We start from the raw sequence: 16,555 nt of genomic DNA, 5'->3' as shown, positions 1-16,555 counted from the left end.
GGCAAGTTGCTTAACCTCCATAGGTGAAGTAGTAATTACAGTATTTTGTTCTATATACTTAATAGGGATGTTAGGGGAATGAAGTAATAACATTGGAGTCAATGTTGTGAAATGTCCATTATTTTACTGTAGAATTGCATAGGTGTAGGCTCATAGCACCAGTTAATAAAATGCTGGTAAGTGAGTTTAGTAGTCTTCTATTTGAAAGTGTGTAGTAAAAAAAAGTAGTGTACAGCTACAGGGTTATCTTAGATTATAGTAAAGTCCAACAGGAAAAATAGTGGCTTAGAGGGTCACATTCATTCTTAGCTTTTCACAAGTATTAGAAACTGGGAGTTTGGACTTTATCAAATAACATACAGGCAGTAAGAGGTCAAAACACATATTCTAGAAATACTACAGCTTGTTAAAAATACTATGCATGCTAGTCTAGGCATGTTAGATTTTTTTTTTCTGACGTGAAATACAATAAGCTTGTTTTGGGATGTTAGCAAATTCTGCCAGTGAATATCTTTTTTTGGGACAGGTGCATATGAAAGTACCCTTTTAATAGCTAAACAAAAGCAATTGATTGAGCATTTTTCAAAATAAGCAGTCTTGAGGAACACTGGTTCCTTGGCATTATATGGAAAAAGAATTCTGTGGCCCAATAAATTTGGGAAACCTTGGTTAAACTAATTTAAACAGCTCTCCTTACTGCAGGACTTCTAAGGACCTTTTATATTAATTGGGTTATGAATCTCTGAAAGAAAGATACACAGAATACAGCATTTCTCAGATTTCAACTCGCTGCAGAACGCTTTTATCTTCCCACCCCAGTGTCTTGTGAGATTACTGCTCCAAGGAACACATTTTTAGAAACACAAGTCTCTTATAAAATTTCAATTTTATTTTGTATTTGAGGAGTCAGAGTTGATAGTATAGGAATCCTTTGCACTTTCACTTGAAATTGTGGCAGAAATCACATGATCAAATATTATATACTTTAGAAATTTTTAGAATAGTAGTAACTGTAGTAGCAAATTGGTTTTTTTTTTTAAAGAAAATGTGAAATTCTTTGCCTACATTGATAAGAAGGGATGAGACTATCTAACTTTTCCAGACTTATGGATCTACCTCCTAGGGTAATTACCAAAAACATTACAGTATATTTTTCTGATGATAGCGTGACTCTGAGTGAATTGTTCGGATAGTTGAACTTGGAAATTTGCCTGCGTATGTATACCTTGTTAGCCTCATTATAGTGTATAGCTCTTCCTGTTTACTTTTCAACTTTTTCCTGATGGTTCTATACAACTTCCTCAAATTGTATAATGCATATTAGAGGGGTATGTGTGTGTATGTGTGTGTGTTTGCATACACACATAGATATATCTGGTTTTACTTCTTATTTTTGTTTGACTTCATTTCTTTTGCTTAATATGAAAATAAGAATCAAGTGTTTGGAAGAGATGAACAAAAGAAAACATCTTAAAATATACAAATACTCTTTTCTGGACTCATTTTAGAGTCAAAAACCTGGAGGATGTCACTTTAAAAAGTTATAATATATAATGTTTTTCTGTCCAGTAGTTTCCTTATGATTTCTACATGTCGTTGTTATTATGATTATTATTAACAGCTACCATTTATTGAGACCTTACATGTCAGGCACTGTGCTGAGGAGTTTTGTGTGCATAGTTCTCACAATAACTCTTAGGTATTAATATTCCGATTTTAAAAATGAGGAAACTGAGGTGTAGAGATTTTAAATAATTCGGCCATTGACACATCTAGTAAGTAGTAGAGCCAGAATTCAAACTCAGACCATCTGACTGCAAAGTCCATGATTTTGACTGGCACATTCCAGATAAAACACAAATTTTTCTGATGGGCATAAGCTTAGCAGTTGACAGTTTGGAAACATATCTAGTCTTTATGTCATAACACTTGAAGGAATTTTTTTAACTTCACTGGTACATAAAAATTGAAGTTAAACATATGATTTGAATTATCACTGTGTGTTATGTATACAACTACTTAAATTACGGAGAATTTATGTTTTGCTGCTTCATCATGAAAACAATGAACTCAAAAGCAGGTTACTATAATATTTTGTAAATCATAGTTAATATTTCTTCAAAAATTCTAGTTAAGAGTTAAGACTGAAATTTTGGAATGTTATTTGAAACTCTAGAAAATCTGTAGATGAGATTATACAAAGTATATGCTCAGGGCTGTATAAACTATTTAGAAAAAATGGACTTGGATTAATATTATGTAAAGATAATACCTATTACACAAGTATATTACTGTGTGATACAAAGTTGTATCCTTTGGCTGCGTGTAGACAGTAGCCTAGGCTTGAAGAATAATGTAATATTTCAGAACATAACAATTGGTGAATCTTGGATTCTGGTCTTTTCATTCTTAAAGACCCATAAATCACAAAATGTACAAATGGGATCAAATGAATTTAGAGAGTTGGGGGTAAAAGGAAAGGAGAAAATGAAACAAACAGTGAAATTAAAGACTTTCCAGGTATAGGCGTATTTAACAAAATTAGAATATCTGGTTATTCACTGTCTTCACCTGTGATCAATCAGAAGGCTGCTCAACTATATCCTTTCTTCTTTTAGAAAGCTGATCACTTTATAGGAGACATTTATCTAGCTTGCTTGTGGCCCTTAATCTCTAAAACCCAAGTTAAAAAATTAGCAACAACTTTTTAAATGAAAAGCCTATCCTGGATTAACAACCACCACAACAAAAACCCATTGCCATGGAGTCGATTCCAACTCATAGCGACCCCATAGGACATAGTAGAAAAAACTGCCTGATAGGGTTTCCAAGGAGCAGTTGGTGGATTCAAACTGCTGACTTTTGGTTAGCAGCTGAGCTCTTAAGTATTTGTAAACACACTGTCTTAAAATTAAAATACTTGTCATCAAGTTGTATGCTGTCCTAATTTTTTATTTATTTTAGATTGAAAAAAAAAAACCTTACAGACTGAGAATTCCCTTGCAATTATAAAAAGTCATAGCTTCTATGTAGATAGCATGAAAACTTTGTGAGAATTTTAATGTGCTGCTATTAAACAGATTGTTCTTTTCCTATACTTGGAAACTCTGTGTCAAAGCAGGAAAGATTATAGCAAATAAGAAGCAGGACTGGAGAGCTCAGAATTACTGGTAGAAGTCTATCCATAGAAACGGGTGACAAACTAAAGTCCACAAATCACTGTATTTATCATTGGCTAAGACTTCAGAGAAGGAGCCCTTGGTGGCGCAATGGTTAAACGCCCAGCTGCTAACCGAAAGGTTGACGGTTCAAACCCACCCAGCAGCTTCACAGGAGAAAAGACCTAGCGATCTGCTTCTGTAAAGATTACAGCCTAGGAAGCCCTGTGGGGCAGTTCTACTCCATCACATTGGATCAGTATGAGTCAGAATCAACTCAAGGGTACCGAACAACAAGACTTCAGACTAGAGGTATTCTTTGTCCCAGTTAAGAAGAATAATTTCTTACGTGCATTTATGGGTTTTGCGTGTTAGAAAGCAGACACTGATTTGTTTTCTCTGTTTTAGTACTTAGATAACATACTTTTATGGAGAAGAGAATTAAGACTAATATTGATGAACAGAAGCATCTTAGTCGAAGAATATTGCTTAAAATTTTGGTTAATTGTCTCGCAAAGCGCAGATCTATTTCTTTATGGAAATTCAAGTTGGTAGTAATTTTTCTAGAGTATGTAAGTGATTGATGTGTTCTTGTTTAGTAAAACTGGAATGTGGTCTATCACCACATTTAAAAGACGATCTTCTAGCTTTTTGTGTTGTACTTAGACCTCTTGGCAGTGAAATAACTATGCAGGTAGGGGAGCTTGATTCTGAACTATGTGGCTTTTATTGCGGTGCTTAATTCTGAGAAATTAGCAATAGAGGTTTATTCTTTTCTAAGGAACAGGGTGACCACATAAAAGGTAATGTGTTTTGTTTTAGTGTTGTTTTATTGTGAGTGAGTGAGTGAGTGAAAGATTGTTAGTAGGTTAGAAATGTTTATTTTCTAATAGGCTTTTTGAGATATCGAAAATAGTTAAACCCACGTTATTACTTTTATATTTTGGTGTTATAATCTGGTGGTGTTTTTCTAAAGCAGTATGACTTTAAAATCTTATAAGCAGTATAATTATATTTCCCCCATCCGAGTGGACAACTTTGTAATAATTCTTATTCTTGATTATTTCAGGTAACTATACTTGGCTCATTGTGAGTAGTTTAAACAAGTTCTCTGTCTCTTTCTTTGTGCCTCTCTTGTTTAATAATTAGTCTTCATGGTAGCATTACCCAGATTGATCTTTCTTATGAAAAGAAAAGCTGTACATGAGTCACTTCTGACTGTACACTATTGTCATGGAAGCTCATCCTGGAGACGCTAAGGCCAGACTATATTTGGCAAGTGTCTGTGGCAAGACTCCTGGCTAAAGAATGCTTTTTGGAGAAATAAATTAGATGTATCAAAAACATTATATAAAAATTAATTAGCTTAATTTACAACCTACATTTTGTTGCCTTTTTACAAAAGGGTAGGGTGGCCTGACTCCCAAAATTTATACCTAATTTGATAGTTTCAGTGTATAAAATACCAAATGAGAAATTAAATATCAGATTTTATGAGCATTTAATTTAAGGTCTAGTTTGGAACCTAGGTTATTAGTACATGTTCTTTACTCAAAATTATCCATAGAATTAAACCAAACCCAATCACTGCCGTCGAGTTGATTCTGACTCATAGCAACCCTATAGGACAGAGTAGAACTGCTCCATAGGATTTTCAAGGAGCAGCTGGTGGATTCAAACTGCTGACCTTTTGCTTAGCAGCCATAGTGTACCGTAGCTCTTAACCACTTGCCACCAGGGCTCCATCCATAGAATAGCATAGCTAAATATAATCTACGGAAATCTGGAATCCTCAGTTTAACCACTAGTTTAATGTACTCCTTTATTAGCCCATGGTTGTCCTAATGCGCAGAGATGAGGCCAAACGATGGCCAGCAGAATGCAGAACGAGAGCAAGAACCATTCTTAGTATGGGTAAAAAAAAAAAAAAAAAAACCCTTGCCGTCGAGTTGATTATAGGACAGAGTAGAACAGAGTAGAACTGTTCCATCGGGTTTCTAAGAAGCTCCTGGGGGATTTGAACTGCCCACCTTTTGGTTAGCATACCGGCTCTTCTTAACTACTGTACTACCAGGGCTCCTGGTATGGGTAATGGATCTTAAATTATAAAGAATTGTCTGAATTCATAGAGCACCCACTGTCACAGAAATTAAGTGTAGTGAATATATCAGATTCTAATTCCTTATCACATTTTTCTTCAGAGTCTCCAGTTGGAATCCCCTGGTGCTTTGAATTAAGAGCCATAGACACAATGCCTTTAGACAGAAAAGGCTATCTGTAAAAAGGAGAAGGTGTGAGAGAAGCTGAAAATGGGCTTTTGCAGTGTCAAGGCTCTTGGTTGTTGAGTTTGATCGTCACAGAGTAAACTACAAGAAACTGACTCTACTCTTATATCTGTCCATAAACTTAATCTTACGACTTTGCTCCTAAAAAAACCCATTGCCATCGAGTCGGTTCCGACTCATGGCAGCTCTATAGGACAGAACAGAACTGCCCCATAGAGTTTCCAAGGAGCGCCTGGTGAATTCAAACTGCTGACCTTCTCGTTAGCAGCCATAGCACTTAACCACTGCAACACCTAAGATTTCCAACTTTGCTCCTAGGAGGCTGCTGTTTCCCCCTTCTAATCATCTTTAACCAGTTCATCCTGCAAATCTGGTCTAAATTTTGACTTAAGGAGTTTATAATATTGTAGACGAGATAAACCCCCCCCCAAAATAAGAGGTTATATAAATAATTAAAGCCCCAGTAAAATTGATTTTTGCCTAAGAGGCAGAGGGAGTAATACTGGATAAAGAGTTACTATATGGCTATAACAAAAGCAGAAATATATTTAAAGCCATTTATGGAATTATTTCATTTGGCCCATCCCTAGTTCACTTTGAGCAAAGCACAACATTTTATACCACTTTTTTGTTTGTTTTTTTATTTGACATAGGCAAAAAAAAGTCAAACTTTCTGGGATGTGTATAAATCATTATTATCAAAGTTGTACAACCCAAAACCAAACCCACTGCTGTCGAGTCGAAGTTGTACAAGGCGTTGGCTATTTTGAAAGGTTAGTAACATATTTTCAAGAGGAAAATGAACTTAAAATAGAAAAAAAATTAAACTTAAGAAATAGAATATACTTACAGACGGGTATGCGCACTCATGCGCACACGTGCACGCACACACAGGGCCACACACACACACACACACACACACACACACCCACACCCCTACAAGGACACACACACATTACCAAACAATAGCTAGAATCAAGATGGAGTATAGGAGGGCTTGGCACTGGTTCAAACCGGCTCAGTCATGTCTGATAGAGCAAAACTGGATTAGCCCTGAATTTTTAAAATTTGGGTGATCCTGAACCATAACTGGAATGTGAAAAGTTATGGATTGAAGCCCTGGAATGGGAGACATGGAAGAGGCCTAGCGAGGAGCCCTTTCAGGAGCCTGATGTGTGGAGACTGGATTATTGTCAGGACTGAGGAGAGTGACACACATTCAAAGCGCCATGGTCGGCCGCCATCTTTGAGTGGGGCACCACTATTTCCGACTCTGGGCAAAATGCGACAGGCAAAAGATTTGTTTTTCTAAGAGGTAGATTAAGTTTCTTACATGGCTTCGACCTGTAATTTTTCCAGTTCCAGTTATGGTTCTGGTTCACCCAAATTTTAAAAATTTGCATCTGTTCTGGTGTAGCTTCATTGGTCATGGCTGAACCAGGTAAAACCAGTTCAAAGACCTGGAGTATAGCCCTGATGCCTGATAGATGAAGAAAAATAAAATGTAAAGTAAAAAAAAATTTTTACTTTTTTTTAATAGTTGAGATTCTCTTTTCCTTCTGTCCTATTGAAATGAATTCATATTTTCAGTATAGTAAACAGATACCTTCCTGAGAATCATTGCCTGAAATATTCTTCGTTTTTTTTCAGATGACAGACTGAAATGGAAAAGATAAATTAAGCACAAATATTGTATTATTATGTTTGGGGTGGTATAAAATTATATCGTAGGCATATAAAACTACATTCCTTTTGGTCTGAACATTTATAAAGTAAATATTGCGTCTACTTATAAGTTTCTAAAGCATTTGAGTCATTAGGACCTAAATGAAGAAGAGAACAGATTTATGTCTTGGTGCTCCAGAAGGATGAGAAGGTTACAGCATTGTATTGATATGCTCAAGGTGGCTATTCTGTCTACAATATCATACGTATAATATGTTTTTGCCACTTCCAAGGAGCCCTGATGGCACAGTGGTTAAGTGCTCTGCTGCTAACCAAAAGTTCTGCTATTTGAAACCACCGGCAGCTCTACGGGAGAAAAGACCTGGTGATCTCCTCCCATAAAGGCTTACAGCTTAGAAAATCCAATGGGGCAGTTTTGCTGTGTTCTCTAGGGTCAGTATGAGCTGGAATCGACTGGACAGCAACGGGTTTACCACTTATAGGGGACAATGTTACTAGTAATTTAGTACTTAAAAAAAATTGAATGTTGATGTTTTTGTGCCGCAATTTTATATTAAATTTTTAGACATGGTATGAGCATGAGAAAATACTTTTCAAAGGATTTCCTTAGAAGGCTAAAGAAACAAAGCTCTGTTCTGTGATCTTTGCCCTTTCCTCAAATTTTAAACTGCGTCAAATTTGAGTACCCAAAAGTAGCAGCCCTTGGGAAAATTCTCCTTATATTATTGATAACAATTTGGTGTTCTTTAAAGATTAACGCCTTTTATCCTCCATCATATTTTCTGTAGAAACAATTTCCAGATTTTTTTAATAATCTCTCTCAATTTTTAAGTATATTCAATATAAAAATCTTGTCCTGGAGCTATATTATCTGAGCTGCTTTTTGTTAACAAAAGAAAAACAGTACTATATAAAAAATAGAATAAACATAGACGAAAGGTAACTTTTTAAAAAATCCTATTAGAATAAGAATTTTATAGGTATTAGAAATTTTTAAAGATGGGAAACAGTATTTAATACATTCCATTGGGAATGAAGCTCTAATTGTTAATATAGAATATGCAGTATGCTTTTCAGTATATTTAAAATTTTTAAGTGAATAAGCTAATACATTTAGATTAATAAAGTACAGATTTATAATTGGGCTCATATTCAGGAAACATATTCTTATTAATTTTAAAGTTTTATCTCAACTCACAGAATTAATTATCCTGTAAGTATACATATTGAAACTATAGGCTTCATCGTTCACATTAGGTTAGTATGTGATTGTCCCCACTTTTAACCCTCATTTCTTTTTTTCTATACTGAAAAGCCAACTGTTGTGTCCTTTCTAGCAGTGAAAGAGAACATTAGAAAAGGCCACAAAAAAAAGTTGTTCAGAAACTTTGATTAAAAGGATTGCCCAGAACTCAACTTCCTGTTGCTGGACCCAACTGTTGTTGTTAGGTGCCATAGAGTTGGTTCTGACTCACAGCGACCCTATGCACAATAGAATGAACACTGCCTGGTTCCGCACCATCCTCACAATTGTTGCTATGTTTAAGCCCATTGTTGCAGCCGCTGTGTCAGTCCATCTCCTTAAGGATCATCTTTTTCACCAACCCTGTACCTTACCGGACATGATGTTCTTTTCCAGGGACTGCTCCCTCCTGATAACGTGTCCAAAGTCCAAAGTACAAAGTCTTGTCATCTTTGCTTCTAAGGAGCATTCTGGCTGTACTTCTTCCAAGACAGGTTTGTTAATTCTTTTAGAAGTCCATGGTATAGTCAGTATTCTTCACTGACACCATAATTCAAAGACATCAATTCTTCTTTGGTTTTTCTTATTCATTGTCCAGCTTTCTCATGCATATGAGGTGACTGAAAAGATCCTGGCTTGGGTCAGACACACCTTAGTCCTCAAAAGTGACATCTTTGCTTTTCAACATTTTAAAGAGGTCTTTTGCAGCAGATTTGCCCAGTGCAATGCATCATTTGATTTCTCGACCGCTGCTTCCGTGGGCGTTGATTGTGGATCCAAGTAAAATGAAATCCTTGACAATTTCAGGCTTTTCTCCATTTGTCATGATGTTGCTTAATGGTCCAGTTCGGAGGATTTTTGTTTTCTTTATGTTTAGGTATAATCCATGCTGAAGGCTTGTCTTTGGTCTTCATCAGTAAGTGCTTCAAGTCCTCTTCACTTTCAGCAGACGAGGTTGTGTCATCTGCATATTGCAGGTTGTTAATGAGTCTTCCACCAATCCTGATGCCACATTCTTATTCATGTAGTCCAGCTTCTTGGATTATTTGCTCAGCACACAGATTGAATAAGTATGGTGAGAGGATATAACCCTGACGCACACCTTTCCTGATTTTAAAACATGCTGTATCCCCTTGTTCTGTTCACACGATTGCCTCTTAATCTATATAAAGGTTCCTCATGAGCAAAATTAAGTGTTCTGGAATTCCCATTCTTTGTAATGTTATCCATAATTTGTTATGATCCACACAGTCGAATGCCTTTGCATAGTCAATAAAACACAGGTAAACATCTTTCTGGTATTCTCTGTTTTCAACCAAGATCCATCTGACATCAGCAGTGATATTCCTTGTTTCACGTCCTCTTCTGAATCTGGCTTGAATTTCTGGCAATTCCTTGTCAATGTACTGAGGCAACCATTTTTGAATTAGCTTCAGCAAAATTTTACTTGCTTGTGATATTAATGATATTGTTTGATAATTTCTGCATTCGGTTGATCACCTTTCTTTTGAATGGGCACAAATATGGATCTCTTCCATTTGGTTGGCCAAGTAGCTGTCTTCCAAATTTCTTGGCCTAGTGACCATGTCCAGCGCTGCATCTGTTGAAACATCTCAATTGGTATTCCGTCAATTCCTGGAACCTTGTTTTTCGCCAATGTCTTTAGTGCAGCTTATACTTCTTCCGTCAATATTGTCAGTTATCATATTGCTACTTCCTGAAATGGTTGAACCATGACCAATTCTTTTTGTTACAGTGGCTCTGTGTATTCCTTCCGTCTTCTTTTGATGCTTCCTGCATTGTTCAATATTTTGCCCATAGAATCCTTCAGTATTGCAACTTTAGGCCTGAATTTTTTTCTCTAGTTCTTTAAGCTTAAGGAATGCTGAGCATGTTCTTCCCTTTTGGTTTTCTAACTCCAGGTCTTTGCACATTTCAATATAATACTTTACTTTGTCTTCTCAAGCTGCCCATTGAAATCTTCTGTTCAGCTCTTTTACTTCATTATTTCTTCCCTTCACTTAAGCTACTCTGTGTTCAAGAGTAAGTTTCAGAGTCTCTTCTGACATCCATTTTGGTCTTTTCTTTCTTTCCTGTCTTTTTAATGACCTTTTGCTTTCTTCATGTATGATGTCTGTGATGTCCTTCCACAACTCGTCTGGTCTTCGGTCACTAGTGTTCAATGCGTCAAATCTATTCTTGAGATGGTCTCTAAATTCAGGTGGGATATACTCAAGGTCATATTTTGGCTCTTGTGGACTTGCTCTGATTTTCTTCAGTTTCATCTTGAACTTGAATATGAGCAATTGATGGTCTGTTCTGCAGTCAGCCTCTAGCCATGTTCTGCTTGATTATATTGAACTTTTCCATTGTCTCTTTCCACATATGTAGTTGATTTGATTCCTGTGTTTTCCATCAGGTAAGATCCATGTGTATAGTCACCATTTATGTTGTTGAAAAAGGTATTTGCAATGAATAAGTTATTGGTCTTGCAAAATTCTGTCTTGTGATCTCCAGCGTCATTTCTACTACCAAGGCCATATTTTTCACTTTTTTTTCAAACTTTAGCATCCCAGTCACCAGTAATTATCAAAGCATCTTGATTGCATGTTTGATCAATTTCAGACTGAAGCAGTTGTTAAAAATCTTCAATTTCCTCATCTTTGGCATTAGCGGCTGCTGTGTAAATTTGAATAATAGTAATATTAATTGGTTCCCCTTGTCGGCGTATGGATATTATCTTATCTTTTTGACAGTGAATACAATGCCATTCCTCTTCAATTTGTCATTCCCAGCATAGTAGACCATTTGATTGTCTGATACAAAATGGGCAATACCAGTTCATTTCAGCTCACTAGTGCCTAGAAAATCAATCTCTATGTATTCCATGTCATTTTTACAATTTCCAATTTCCCTAGTTTCATATTTCGTACATTCTACTTTCTGATTATTAGTGGGTGTTTGCAGCTGTTTGTTCTCATTTTGAGTCCTGCCACATCAGCAAATGAACCTCCCAAAAGCTTGGTTCTGTCTATATCGTGGAAGTCGACTCTACTTTGTAGAGGCAGCTCTTCCGCAGTTGTATTTTGAGTGCTTTCCAACCTGAGGGGCTCATCTTCCAGCACTGTATCAGACAGTGTTCCACTACTGTTCATAAGGTTTTCATTGGTCTTTTTTTTTTTCAGAAGTAGACTGGAAGGTCCTTCTTCCTAATCTGTCTTAGTCTGGAAGCTGTACTGAAACCTGTCCACCATGACTGACTCCACTTCTATTTGAAATACTGGTGGCTTAGCTTCCAGCATCACAGCAATATGCAAGCCACCACAGTACACCAAACTGACAGATGCGTTCTGGATTCCCAGCTGCTTTCTGCTTTATATGTTTCACAAAGCTGATTTAAGAGGTTCTAACTGTTGCCCCTTCACTGAGGATGGGGGAGTGGGGAGAGAATCTCTTTTAAATTCTTCAGCTACTTTTGACCTAAGCCATTCTTCTAAGATGATCTTTTGTTCCTCTTTAGCTAAGGGTGATTTATTTGCTTACTTATTTCTGGAGATGTATTCTAAGCCTTTGAAAGGAGTGGAGCTCTGTTGCATATGAAGAGCAGTAAATAACTGTATACTGCTGGTTAGACTTACACTGCTAATGAGGTAATAGGTTCAAATCCCTCTTTGGATCAGTTAGCTTTGCTTTGCTGCATCTTACAGATTGCACCCTAGACCCTAAGGTAATTGATTACAATGGGGCATTAGACAAGAGCATGTGGGCAATTCAGTACCAAATACTCATCACCTCAGCATGCCCAACATGGTACACTTTGAGTACTCAAACCTTAGCTATGTGAAACCATCCCTGAAACCCACTTTTCAAACAAAGATTAGACAGGTCTATAAAGCAAAAGTAACGCATGTAAGGAACATGCTTCTTAGTTCAATCAATATGCGAGACCAAATGGGCAGCTCCTGTCCAAAAGCAGGATGAGAAGGCAGGAAGGGACAGGAACTGGACAAATGGACACAGGGAACCCGGGGTGGAAAGAGGAAGCATGCTGTCACATTGTCGAGATTGCAACCAATGTCACAAAACAATATGTGTATAAAGTTTTGAATGAGAAATTAACGAGCTGTAAACTTTCACCTAAAGCACAAAAAAAACTCAGCTATATCATCAACAGTTGATAATACTGCTATAATGATTACTTTGACTCTAAAAGAAGAAATGGGAATATTAAAAAATGTCAGTCTTTTCAAAAGCCCTCTGAAGATATCCAATGTGACATTTGAAAAAAAAGCTCTCTGGAGTGGAGGTGGGACTGAGAACACAGGTTGGGTTTCAATGGGCCTGACAATGCTGTGGACAAAGGGGGAGATTTCCGGTTGGAAGCCTGGCTTCAATACAACTTGGAGAAATTATTAATTCCTGTTTCCTGAGTTTCCACTTCTAATAAAGCAGTGGTTAGGAATAGGAGCCATCTCAGGTAATACTGAATTTCCACTGAAGCACTCGTTAAGTACTTAGTGCTAGAATAATGACTGTGTTAAATTCACAGGTTTGTAAATATATGTTATAAAATTTAATTGCTCTTTTTAAAAGTACATTTTTAAAGGCATCATTTTGAAGTTGTCATCTATTGTGTACTGAGGTGCCCCTGTGCCTCATCTATCAGCTCACTAGAGTTTGTGTCTATTGTCTGAAAATATGTGCCCTCCCCTGCTGTTGCATCTTCCTCTTCATAGATTTTATTACTGCTGAGAGCAGCATACTTAACCTACTATTCAAAATGGGTACACACACCCCCATTGGCATGACTAATGACTAAACTTTTCTTAGCCACTGTTAATCCTTATATCTGAGACAAGAAGCTCTCTTATGTCTACCCATTTCACCTAGAGTAAAAACCAGTCATTATTCAGAGTAAAAGTTAACATCTTACAAAGCTGTCGTGTTCTGCCTGCCTGCCCCTGCGTCTCCTCTCATCTCCTACAACCCAACACCACCTTTGCTTACTTGGCCTTAGCCACGCTGGCCTCCTTATTTTTTGAACACACCAAGCATGGTTCCTCCTCAGGGTCTTTGCACTTGCCATTCTTTCTGCCTGGAACAGTCTTCTCCCAGATATCCACGTAGCTTACTACCTCACTTCCTTTAGGTTTCTACTCAAATGATATGTTATTAGTGTCACCCTATATAAAATAGCAAGGCCCACATCTGAACACTGGTTTTGTCCATAGCACTTATCACCACCTGGCATACTATAGATTTACTTATATACCTGTCAGTATCCCATAACTAAAATGTAAGTTGCATGAAGCCAGAGACTGCTATAATATTCCCCAGCTCCTAAAACGGTACCTGGTACATAGTAGGCACTCAGGAAGTATTAGTTGAATAAATAAACATCTTATTTTAAATCAATATTTAGAAAAATTGAATTATAAAGTATGAACCTTTGTCTTACTCTTTTACCCAGATTTGAAATTATCTGGTGTTTTTGTGGATGATTTCTATGATCGTTTTCATTGAGAGCATATGGAATGCATTTTTTTGTTTGTTTGTTTGACATTAAAGGACATCGCATTTCTTTTTAAAAATCATTTTTGTCAGGGACATTTTCAAATATTCACGAAAGTAGCTAGAATATTACAATGATGAAGTCATTTTTATATTAGTGATATTTGCTCTTTTAATTTTATTAAAAATTTTTTTGATATTTGCTTTTTAAGTACAGAGGTAGTGTGAGTTAAAAGACCATGGGCTTTAGAGTCAGCCATACTGGGATTCCAGTCCTAGATATGACAATTCTTAGTTTTGTGACTTTAAGCAAGTTACTTAACTTCTCTGGATCTTGTTTTCCTCATCTGTAAAATGGGTATAATGCCAACCTGTTAGATTTGTTGTGAGGATTAAGAGATGTATGTGTGTAAAGTATCTGGCTCATACTAGGCACTTAGTAAATGTTTATATTTCTACTGCAGAAAGAAATTAAGTAGTGAGAATAGCTGAGATAAATGAAATTTAAAAATATTTTTGTAGCAATTTCAATTGTTCTTTTTCTTTTAGACACATGTGGGTTAGCAGGTATTTCATAATATGAAAGTAAACAAGCACCATGCAAAAATATTCAGCAACCCTGTGGTCAGTCATCATCTCATTTCTATATGTGTAATCCTTAAAAAAAAATACATAAAACTGACCATTGAACATAATACTATTGTATTAGTCGACATTTCCTGTTGGTTCTGTCTCCCAGATGTCTCTTAAATCCATTCTCTCCTCTCTAGCCACACTGCCACTGCCTTAGTCTAGGTTCTCATTCTGGCTCACTGGTTTCCCTGCTTCCCCTCGAAATCATTCTACACCAGTCACCAGAGTTATCTTCATGACACAAATCTATGTCACTCTCCCGCTTAAGAGAGCTCTGGTTACTTCCCATTGCCCCAGAGGAAAATCAGTACTTCTTAGGAAGCATGACATACAAGGCCCTTTACAGTGTGGCCGTAACATCATACTCTAGCCATGCACGATTATCCACCGCTTCTCAAATATATTCTTTAATGTCTCTCTGGCTTTGAACGTGTTCTCTCTGCCGACCATGCCTCTCCCCATCTCCACCCAGTCAACTCCTACTCATCCTTCAAGACTCAGCTTGCTGGCTACTTCCTCTGTGAGCATTCCTTGACACTCCCCAGCAAGATGGGTCAGACTTTGTGTTCCCACAGCACTGTGTTCAGACCTCTATTATAACACTTAACACACTGTTTTGTAATTATTAACCTTACATGTTTGTGTCTTCCTTTTGAAATTGCACCCAGCAGTAGCTTACCAAGCCACACCAAAGCAAATAAACAAAACCAGCATCATTACTTTGTAGCAACTTTACTTGATCCTGATAACCATTTTTACTCTCCTCCCTTTCTGTCTGCTTCTAGGAGCTTACTTTTGTCACCTTTCTTGCTGCCAGGGTACTTAGTAGGAGTTGCTGATGCTGATTAGTAGTGATATGGGTGGTTTAAGGCCAAGTGGAGTTACACTGAACCAAGGAAGAGGGATCCTTATACAGAACACTTTAGAAAGCAGATTAGCATAAGGTTGGATTCTTGTTTTAAGTGCTATAAGTGATTGAAGAGGCACAATAATGTGAATTGATGCTTTCCATGGAACCACAGAGTTGGGAGGGATTCTTAGAAGTCCTCTAGTCTAACCCCTATCAGATACTTTAATCTCTTTTACAGTCTCCCAAGAAGCGGACGTCTAGTGTCTATCAGAATATTTTCATTGACTTGGAACTCACTACCAGTTCAGCAACCCATTTCATTTTCAGATGTCTCTAAACCCGTTGCCACAACTACAGTGACCACATAGCTTTAGTTGAAGTGCCAGAAGTCAAAGATTGCCTGTATTTAGCACTTGATTCTTTAGGGAAAGCCACATTAACCAGCTGTGGTTAAACTTTCCCTCTGAGTAATATCTGAGTCTTCAGAAGTTTAAGAGTGGTAAGACAGATACACAGTTCTCCAACTGACTCCCTTCCACCCACTCATAACAATTTTAACTGACCCCTTACTACTGAAACCTTTGAAGCTGCTGCCATCACAACTTCTTTCACTGCCTACATTAAACTTCTAGAATTGGCAGAGTCAGAAAGCCCAGAGATTCCAAGATAGAACTGGTTCTAGATTTTTTAGAATGCTGCCCCATCCACCCCCAAACAATTTATCAAAGTTGGAACTAGAGTTAGAACACAGGTCTCCTGGCATTTCTTAGGACTTGCGGTACAATTTCCACAATAGAAAAATAAAGTACATAAATTTATGGTTTGGTTTTCTGTTAAGCATACGTCTTCAAGGAACTCTTATCATTTTGTAACGAGACTTACTCCCAAGTTACTTGCCTTGTTTCAAGTTTTTGGCATATTCCTGTGAAACGAAGAATAGTTTTAGAACAATTTATTTGCTTTTTTCTTCAACCAGAATTACAGGAGTAAAAGAATATCAGTGTTAGAGAAACCCAAAACAAAGTCTTAAGTTCATTCTGTTACTATCTTAGATTTCCCTTTTCTTCAAACATGCCTCCAACATAGTACTGGTTATTGTTCTTAATTATAGTAATAACTGCTGTTTTGTTTTTGTGTTGGCCCTATCCTAAGTATTTTGTATAAGTTACCTCATTTAATCTTTTCACCA

General features: G+C 36.9%; 1 protein-coding gene across 2 annotated transcripts in view; it reads left to right on the top strand.

Annotated features, from left to right (window-relative positions):
- AMMECR1 (AMMECR nuclear protein 1) overlaps positions 1-16,555 on the top strand; it is a 136,220-nt gene that overhangs the window by 70,905 nt on the left and 48,760 nt on the right. The window lies entirely within an intron of this gene.

This window comes from Loxodonta africana, chromosome X (assembly GCF_030014295.1).
Source record: "Loxodonta africana isolate mLoxAfr1 chromosome X, mLoxAfr1.hap2, whole genome shotgun sequence".
NCBI classification, from domain to species: Eukaryota; Metazoa; Chordata; class Mammalia; order Proboscidea; family Elephantidae; genus Loxodonta; species Loxodonta africana.
This window is presented reverse-complemented; position numbering and strand designations above follow the sequence as displayed.